Source organism: Xiphophorus maculatus, chromosome 13 (genome assembly GCF_002775205.1).
Source record: "Xiphophorus maculatus strain JP 163 A chromosome 13, X_maculatus-5.0-male, whole genome shotgun sequence".
Taxonomy (NCBI): Eukaryota; Metazoa; Chordata; class Actinopteri; order Cyprinodontiformes; family Poeciliidae; genus Xiphophorus; species Xiphophorus maculatus.
This window is the reverse complement of record NC_036455.1, coordinates 21348565-21357690: the sequence shown is the minus strand read 5'-3', so window position 1 is coordinate 21357690 and position 9126 is coordinate 21348565. Positions and strand designations below refer to the sequence as shown.

Here is a 9126-nt window from a genome sequence, read left to right as displayed (position 1 = left end):
ATCATCCTTAGGGGCTGTTTCACCCCCCACAATAAACAAGCAGCCCTTTGTCACTAAGAGAAGAGGGGGGGGGGTCTTAAGGGTTCCTCCTCGTTATTATTTTCTAAAGTAATTATACCTTATTATCTGTGTTTACTTTAGCGGGGGTGCGAGCATGCAGGTGTGGGCCATTCTGCAATGGGTTGGCAGTCTCTCTGGTAAATGCACTCCTGAGTTAAAAAAAAAAAAAAAAAACCTTACCCCTCCATCTTTACTTGGTGGTTTTTTGGGGGGGGGGGGTTAGTAGTAGTATTGTAGCCCCACTGTTAATTTCAGCCCAACAAAAGAAACGTGCAATTATGGCTATTATAGTAGCAGCTGCACGCTTCCTAGCTGTGCAACGACAGCTTCATCCTCACCCCGCCGCACCGCTGAAGGGATCGAAGAGAAAGGGGAGAAGCGGGGAGAGAGGCAGAACTGAGCCGAGGGAGCTGAAGCGGTCACAGTAGCCTCTGCAGAAAAGAAAAGGAAAATATAGCCTGAGAGGCTGGTGTGTTTCTACAGTGCAGACGCGGCAGGGACTCTCGCCCACAGGCTTGTGGGCCTTGAGAACAATGGAGCTGCCATCTCCCAACATGAAGTGTTATGAAATAGTTCTCGCCACAGTTCGATTGGCTGCTCTCTTGCATGTGGTCTCAGAACTGCGTGGGCAGAGGGAACAAAAAAAAAAACAAAAAAAAAAACGATTTGCAAATAAGAGAATGCTTATCAAAGAGTCTGGAAGAAAAGAATCAGTTTGCAGCCTTTAGGAACTCACTGATGCAAAGTTTAACTTCTTCTTTTTTTGTGGAAATGATTGAACTTACGCTTATTATTTGTGTAAGCCATATTTAACAAGAGTCACCGTGACTCGTTCAAGCCAGGTTGCCAACGACGGTGTAACAACAGATGCAAAAATTAAGAGCACGACTGAATGGGACGGAAGAATTGCAGGCTTTGTGATCTTTGTGTGGCTGAATATCGACGGGCCCACTGAGAGCCTCGACTGCGTCAAACGCTGGGGAGCAATCTTAACGCTCTCAGCACAAACAAAATGGTCACAGGTCCTCCTCTGTTCCTCTCACTTACCGATTTCTCTCACTCGAGTGACTTCCCAGCCCATCGCATGAGCATCTGAGCCCAGGGCTCTTAGTTTCACGGGCATAAACAGATCTAAGTGACCTGCACGTCAGAGCCAAAACACCAAACCTTGCTTTTATTTTCTGCAGCGTGCCTCGGCACAATGTTTTATTTTGTTCATTAATAACTATATCAGCGGCAGCTGGAGCATGCAACATAGACTCTGTCCTCAAGAGATCTGTTTGGCTGTGATTTACAGATAATTGAGATAATAACTCAAGGAAAAACAGGGATTTGGTATTTTCCCTGAAGGATAGAAGTGACTGACAGATGCTTGTCAACATGCTTAAACTTTTTCAGTCTTTGAACATGCAAAATAGAGCCTATAAGCTACCATGTTTCCAAAATTTTAAGCCTTCAATGCTTAATAGCTCAACGTGAGTTACTTAGAATCTGGTGAGTTACACCTGGTGAGTAACACCAGATTCTAAGTAACTCACGTTGAGCTATAAAGCATTGAAGGCTTAAAATGTTGGCTCTGTTGAAACAAAGGCGGACGGCAGCGGAGAAACCAAAACTTTAATTAGTCAAAAGTGATCCGTTTATTTTTTAAGCACGTGTAAACACCTCAACACTTAGCAACAGATTGTAAACACAAGAGAGTGAATCCATCTACAGGAAGGCCCACAGAAAACTGTACTTCGTGAGGAAGCGTAGGTCGTTCTGTGTTTGAAGCAGCATGCCGCATATCTTCTATGGGTCGGTGGTGGAGAGAGCAATGTCTTCTGTTATCATCTGTTGGGGTGGCAGCGTTAGCGTTAGCTCAACATGTTGGTAAATAAGGCAGATTCTGTTCCTCTGGAGATGATTGTGCAAAAGAAGGATTTTTCATAGAATAATAAATGAAAAATTTCAGACAACTTTGAGCATCTGGTTCACCGGACTGTTATAAGTCAACAAACTGTGTTCAGTCAGAGGCTTCTTCAGGTCAAGTAATATTGACTGCTACAGGAAATCCTTCTTGCCCACAGTAATCATTCTCTACGTGATCTCTTTGGGGAAACCTGCCTAATATGACTTAGAATATTGGATTTGTCCTTATAATTAATAAAGTATATTTAAACTGAACTGAAATTAGGACTTTTTTTTTAATCATCTCTTTTGGTCACACTGTTATAAGGGTGTAATAATCTGAATTAGTAACTTTTTATTAATCTGGTTATCTAATGCAGCTTATGCGGTTTGGGGTTATTTCTGTAGCATGAATTATAAAAATAACACATAGTAAGATCCTACATTTTAAAATATCTAGTAAAGGTTTGCCCATTTTTTTGTTGATTAAATATGACAGTTTCTTTTATTGTTATTATTTCTAATAGCTTTCCCCTCATATTAAGTAAATAACTTATTGGGGGGGCGGGGGGTGAAAGTTAAGAGGTTAAGGCTTGATTTACTTTCTGTCACATGACTATTACCAAAGCTCCAGGTTATATAAATATTTACCACATCATCCAAATAAATTGATCTAAAGAAATAACTACTTTTTGTCTTTTATTTAACGCCAAAAAAGCCTTCATACAGCATTTGTTCTATTGATTTGTTTCTACAGAATTATTTGTATTTTGCTATGGTCATGACTACCTTACATAAAAGTAGAAAATATGTTTTACAATATATTTATGCTTAACATTTTGATTTTGCATATTTACCATGTAAATCAAGTCTTTGAAAAACACCAAGTGTTGTACAGATATTACTGCAGAACAAAAATTAGCAGCAAAAACTGTGGCAGTGTATTGTTTTCAAGAGGAAGCGGCCTTTGGTCTCACTGGCATCCATTTCACCTCATTGGGACTCTTGGACCAAGAGTGTTGAAAACACAGAGAAATCATTTCACTGGAGGAGTGTGGCGGGATTAAATTGGCCTCTGGTTCAGTACGAGAGTCCCTGCTGTGTTGAGCGGAAGAGAAGGGCCTGGCTGGCAGTAAGGGGCAGGCCCAGGCATGGCAGGCCCCATGCTGAGACCCCCTCCCCACCTCTGACAAACACGGCAGTGGATAATCTCTCCTTCAGGGACTCGGCTCAGCACTGTGGGGTTGAGAAGGGAGGAGGGGAGGGAAGGAGGGGAGTGTTGTGCAGCTTGGCTCCAAGGAACCGACTGTGGATGTGTGGCATCCACCGAAAGCACACATTCACACGCTAGCTTGGATTGTGTGAACAGTTTATGTACGTCTCAATTTTCTCTTGTCTCACACTTTTTGTTCACTCCTTTGTCACACTGTCATCTCCTGACAGTTATCAGTAAAAATACTGAAGCCAAATAATACATTTCAGTTCGTGCAGTACAGCAGTCTGAGTGGAATTCAGAAATATATGTAACCCAAAGTTAAAGAACAATTTTAGGGTGTATTCAGACCGGATAGTCTGGTAGACTCGGTTCGACTGGGGACTAAAATTGCAACATTTGTTACATTTTCATAACTCTAGTTCGCATTCACACTCCACTGTCAAACGACTAAAACTGACTGAAAAACCTGTTCCCCTGCGTCGCCTCTGCACCAAGAACTACTGAAGGAATCGACACAAAACCTCTGAAGAAGACCAGCGCAACTTTCTTCTTCACAAAAAGTAAACAAAAACGGAGCAGTGTCCGATTTTAGCGGTTGTAGGACTTCTTCATTGATATACATTACTGGTTTGGACATCGCCTGTTAGCCGCTTGCACTAGTCGCGGTGAGTCTGTCCACTAAACCAGACGGGATGAGCAGGAATCACAAAAATGATCGCAGCGCCTTTATTTCTTACCCGATTTCTATAAACATGGCTTAAATTAAAGCTGAGAAAATTGCTGACGTTTGTACGTATTCTCCCTTGATATAAATCTATACACAGTTTGGTTTCTATCAAGATGCAAGAGAGGACTAAGCAAATTCCTCCATCCTATTTGATGATTATGTTTAAACAATTTCAGTTTTTCAGATTCAGTTTTTGTCATTTATTAAAGGTTTAAAAATTACAGCAGCTACAGAACACCACAGCAATGGGACAATAAGCTGATAAAAAGGTTGTAAAACAACTTCAAACCATTTATATTCTGCTTTTCCTTGCTTAGTGTTGACACGCAAACCGGTTCATATGACAACTGACACAACATCTTCGTTAACCCGCAGAGCAGAGTAATATATTTACCAGAATGTCCTGCACTGTAGCTAACTTTCTGCTTTTGAAACAGTCTCTAGTCAGGTTGCATTCAGACAGATTTTCTACCGTTTTAGAGTCCACTTCAACCCGACCGAGACTTAGGTTTTTAGGCGGATCAGAGTTCGGTTTTGAAGTCTGTTTTGGAATTCAAATTTGCATTCAGTTCTCTCCAAAAACTCGGACTTTCTAGACAAACGGATTAGAGTCTGATTCAGGACTCTAATCCTGGGTTGGTCTGAATACACCCTTAGAGGAAAAAAGGGTAGTTTAGCAGTTCAAGATGGGGTTTTTTCCCCCCCTAAGATTAACCCATTTTAAAAATTGCACATATATCAAACCAAAACAGGGTTTTCTTCGATACCTGCAACAAAGTTATGGTGTATGTACCAAAAACCTATTGATTATTTTGTATGAAAAATACAAGATATTTTGTATTATTACTTAAAGATTTGTTACCCGATAAAAGAAATGTATCACTACTTAAAGATACGTTAAAAATAATTTAGGATTAAAATCAAACCAGGTACTAATGGAAGTAAAACTTGTCAGCAGAAAAAAATAAAACTCAAACATTTTTCCTCCTAAACATCAGTTTTTATTACAAAAAAAAGAAAGAATGAAACGAATTATAATCCTTGAAAGTCTTCTTGTGACAAACGGCCATCCAGAGATGATCAAATATAAATGTCCATGTCCAACGTCACTGAACAGAGAATTAGTGCGAGCCACTATGACGTCTCCATCTTGTAACCATGTTTTTCCAGCTCCGCTCTGCAGGAAGGAGAAAGAAAATAGAAAAGATCAAGTCAGCAGAGATGATTACGGGTGGGTGGTTGGGGCATAAGTACCCTCTGGTATTGATTGTAAGAACCATTAAGAGATGGAAGAGAGAGAAAAAGAACTACATAAATATTAGATAATGCATGCAGCTATGGATTTGATGATTATACATGCAGATGGCAGCTGTGCCCTTAAACAATAATGATATCTTTAAGAAACAACTTAATGGTAGGTCTATTGTAATTGAACTAAATAAAATAGCATATTACTATTACTAAGTTCTAAGTGTACTCAAACATAAACAGAGCCACCACTTATCTATCAACAGTTATTGATTACATATGCGCCTTCAAAGCATTACAGACCTGGAGATAACTTTCCGAACATAAATCCTGTTAAGATCAAACTTAATTACATTTCTTGTATTTCATATGCTGATTTTTAGACCTAATTAGGGCATTAAAAACTAATCATGAAATATGAAATGGTACACTACCATTACTGGAAAAGTGATCTATAGAAAAGCAGCAGAAAAAGACAATCTAAGAACAGCAGGACAGTAAGAATCCCCTCCCCTACATAATTAGCCCCTGCCATATATCAAAGTTCAAGACTGCCGGCTGCACAAAACAGGAAGAACATGAGGTAAACAAAAATATTTGTGACCCTGATGTAACTTTTGATTTTGATACAACTTTTGCTGAGAATGTCAGATGAGGCTACATTGCATTGTTTGATGTAACATTGTTAATACAAATATGTCATATCGGCACCATTACATGAAACCCAGATAGACAACTTCAAAATAGTATAAATTGGTGAAACAAAAGCTGTAACTGTTATTTTATCTGCACAGCAAAACATAGGGGTCTCAGTGAATCACACAAGGGCCAAAGGAAGAGGATTTAAAATGCAAGTTAAATAAATTTAACACTCATCAAGGGAGACGGGAGACATAAAAAAAAAAATACAAAAAAACCCAAAACATTTATTTCCACTGCACTGTTCAACTTGGTATGTTGCTGTGCTTAGCTAAGTGAGAGCTTTAATATAATTTATAGTGCTACATTAGTCATTACCTCAGCTGATTTGAGAAATCGTCTTCTACGTTGTCGTCGTCCCAGTTGTCTTCCCAAACATGAGCATCTTCATCTTCATCCAGCCCCGTCCAATCTGACATTTACAGCAGATCAGTTTGAGTCACAGTTATATATTTGTATGTTAAACTCTCAGGCAGAAAGTTAAACAGGAAAAAGCCCTTTTTCTATAGCTGCCAACAACAAAGTAGGTGTATAATGTTGAAGTTTTGGTCCGACAAAACAGTGTTCGACTGACCTTAAGATAAGTTGAATTGTAAATCAAACAAAGTCTGCTCATAATGTTTTCATTATGTAGCAGACGAATAACCATGTATTGTTTTCACCAATGTAATGAAATGTATTTATTTGTGAGCTCAGGTTTAATTAACCCGTTGCTAAAAACATTGCCTACGTCAAAAGCGCTAAAAGTAGTGTAAGCAGGGCTGCATGCCATATTCAGACACACATCCTTTTGGTCTGTATTTGACACTAGCGCTAAAGTCAATAATAAAATAAATCCCTATCTTTATTATTAAGTCGAAAAGGATTCAAGGAGATCTTTACTGTATTCATCCCAGGTTATAATGTTCTCTGTTAATGCCTATAAAAGGTTTATTGTGTAATATGCGTCATGCCTTCTGGCTAGAAGTAGAGCATGTATACGAACATTTGCTGAAAATGTATTTACAGTAGGTAACAAATAAGGCCATTTTTTTCTGTTTAAGTTCACAACCTTTACATATTTTAATGCAAACTGTGTCTCATTCTATGATATCGTTGTGACACACTGCTAGCTGTGATGAGCTACAGCTTGTACAGTAAAAATGAGAAGTGGTATGGCAGAGAACCATTACATGCAAGTTTTCTCATACAGTCCAGAGACAACATGTTAGAAGATTTGATTATTGTGGTTAAATAAATCAGTTTCAGTGGAACGTTGTTGTTTTTTTTCGGTTAGCTAGCTAATGCTAATGCGGCTAGCCTAGCTGAGTCACTGCGCGCGGCCTCGCAGCGATAATTTTAGGGCTGCGGATATCCTGTTCAAAGTTAAACGAGCACCTTATATATTCACAAAACACGCAAAAATATTTACCCTCAGCTGGGAATTCCTCAAACTCGTCGTCCTCCTCCAATAAGCCCAAGTCTACGGTCTGCTTCTTGTCTGACATGTTAGCTCTGCTGCTGTGTGCTGCTCCGTGATGAATGGTTCTCTATCACTAGGGAATTATGGGAAAGCGAGGCTGTTCAGGCGGGTGGCGACTGCGCAGGACAACGCAAAAGTCAACACTCTCAAGCTCAAGCAAAGCTACAGTAGTTTACTCCAGTAATATGATTGTGGATAGAGACTCAGCTGAGGGCAATGAAATCAAACTACCTGACAAATTGTTTGAAGTGCAATAATTCAGAAACATAAAAAAGATACAAAGAAATTTAGAATCAGACATGGAATTAATAACATCAGTAAGATTATAATAAATGTATTTTTCACAGAGGAAGACGGCAACACAATTATCAATAACAGAAGTACTAGAAGATGTTTCTCAAACTAGATTGATTTGTTCATTTATAAAATAAGATTAAAATGCACATAATGTTTTTTATAATTATTTATATTTATTAAAAATGCACTATAAAATAAAAACTTTTAAGAATTAAGTATGAGTTTAAAGTTCTCTTTAAGCATTTAATTAAGAATAGCACATCTTTACAGCACAAACGTAGACTAAAAAATCATATGCATAGGCTTATAGACCTATACTTATATTGACTTTTGATAAAATTATTGAATTTTGACAACTTTAGGTACTCAGTTAAAAACTAAGTGTGGCACTTAGAAGAAAGAGAAAAAAGGATAGTAAAATAGTTCTTATCTTGACAATATTAATAAATGTAAGGTATTGTGTTGATGTATATTACTCCTATTGTTGGTTCACACATTTTGCACCAGAATGTATTAATACAAAATGGATAAATGTCTATTTATAATCTTTAACAGTTTACATAATACCATATGTGATTATGAAAAAAAGCTTGGTCCTGTAATGACATTAAGACATGCAATATGTCTTAATATTGCAATGTTTCCTACGTTTAGACTTTTGTAGTTACAGCTAGAGCCAATGCAGAGCAGCTGTTTCTGTTTTTATTATGTTTTAAGCATGAAGAGAATTAATGCAAAGACTGACAATGAGAAGGTCAAGTAAATATATGTGCAGATATTTGAGAAATCAAACACCTCTTCTGTAAATTTCTCCGTGCTTGTTTCTCTCTTCCCCCAACTAGCACACACACTTTTTTCCCACACCACTAGAAAGCCCTCTTTCCTCTAAACAAACACACTCCAGCCATTGGAGTTTCTGTACATATTTTTCATCTGGGAACAAATGCACTTTGTAACCCTTGCGGCTCCCTCGAATAATGAAGCGGCAGCCACAGCTTAGGATGTATTTTAGATAAATGGGAGCGCACATTTACCACAAAACCACTCACGCCACAATGGAAATTGCTCTGCAGCTGTCACTTGTTGACAGACGGAACAAACCTCAAACTTAGGCACCGCGTACTTATTCTATTTTCAAATTATTTTGTAATCATCCAAAGCCTTTGCACATGACAATGGCACAACACTCAGAGGAAAGAGGAAGAAGACTTGCAAAGAAGTCAAGGCTAAAGTGTTTAAACAATGCCATCCATGTGGACGTAAAACTGCACAGCTGCATAACACAGAAATAAAACACAGCTGTAAGTTCAAAACTTTTAATTTTAAGAATTTACAAATTAAGAGAAAAAAGAAAGAAGAAACTGATATTACAGCTGTTCTGGAGGCGATGAACACATTTAATTTTAAACAATGCCATTTAAAAAGTGCAAATATCACTTGGAGTTTTTCCACCTTTTGTCCTGTAGACTTTCATTTACTAATTATATAATCAACAGATCACAACAAAGTTTTGCAAAATTGTTAAAG

General features: G+C 38.1%; 1 long non-coding RNA gene across 1 annotated transcript; it reads right to left on the bottom strand.

Moving 5' to 3' along the window:
• Positions 1 to 4078: 4078 nt before the first annotated feature.
• Positions 4079 to 7375, bottom strand: LOC102221047. The gene is made up of 3 exons (XR_312736.2): positions 7252 to 7375; positions 6159 to 6252; positions 4079 to 5070 (listed from the first exon to the last, which is right to left on the bottom strand). It is a non-coding gene; the product is annotated as an uncharacterized LOC102221047 (long non-coding RNA).
• Between the last annotated feature and the right edge of the window lie 1751 nt (positions 7376 to 9126).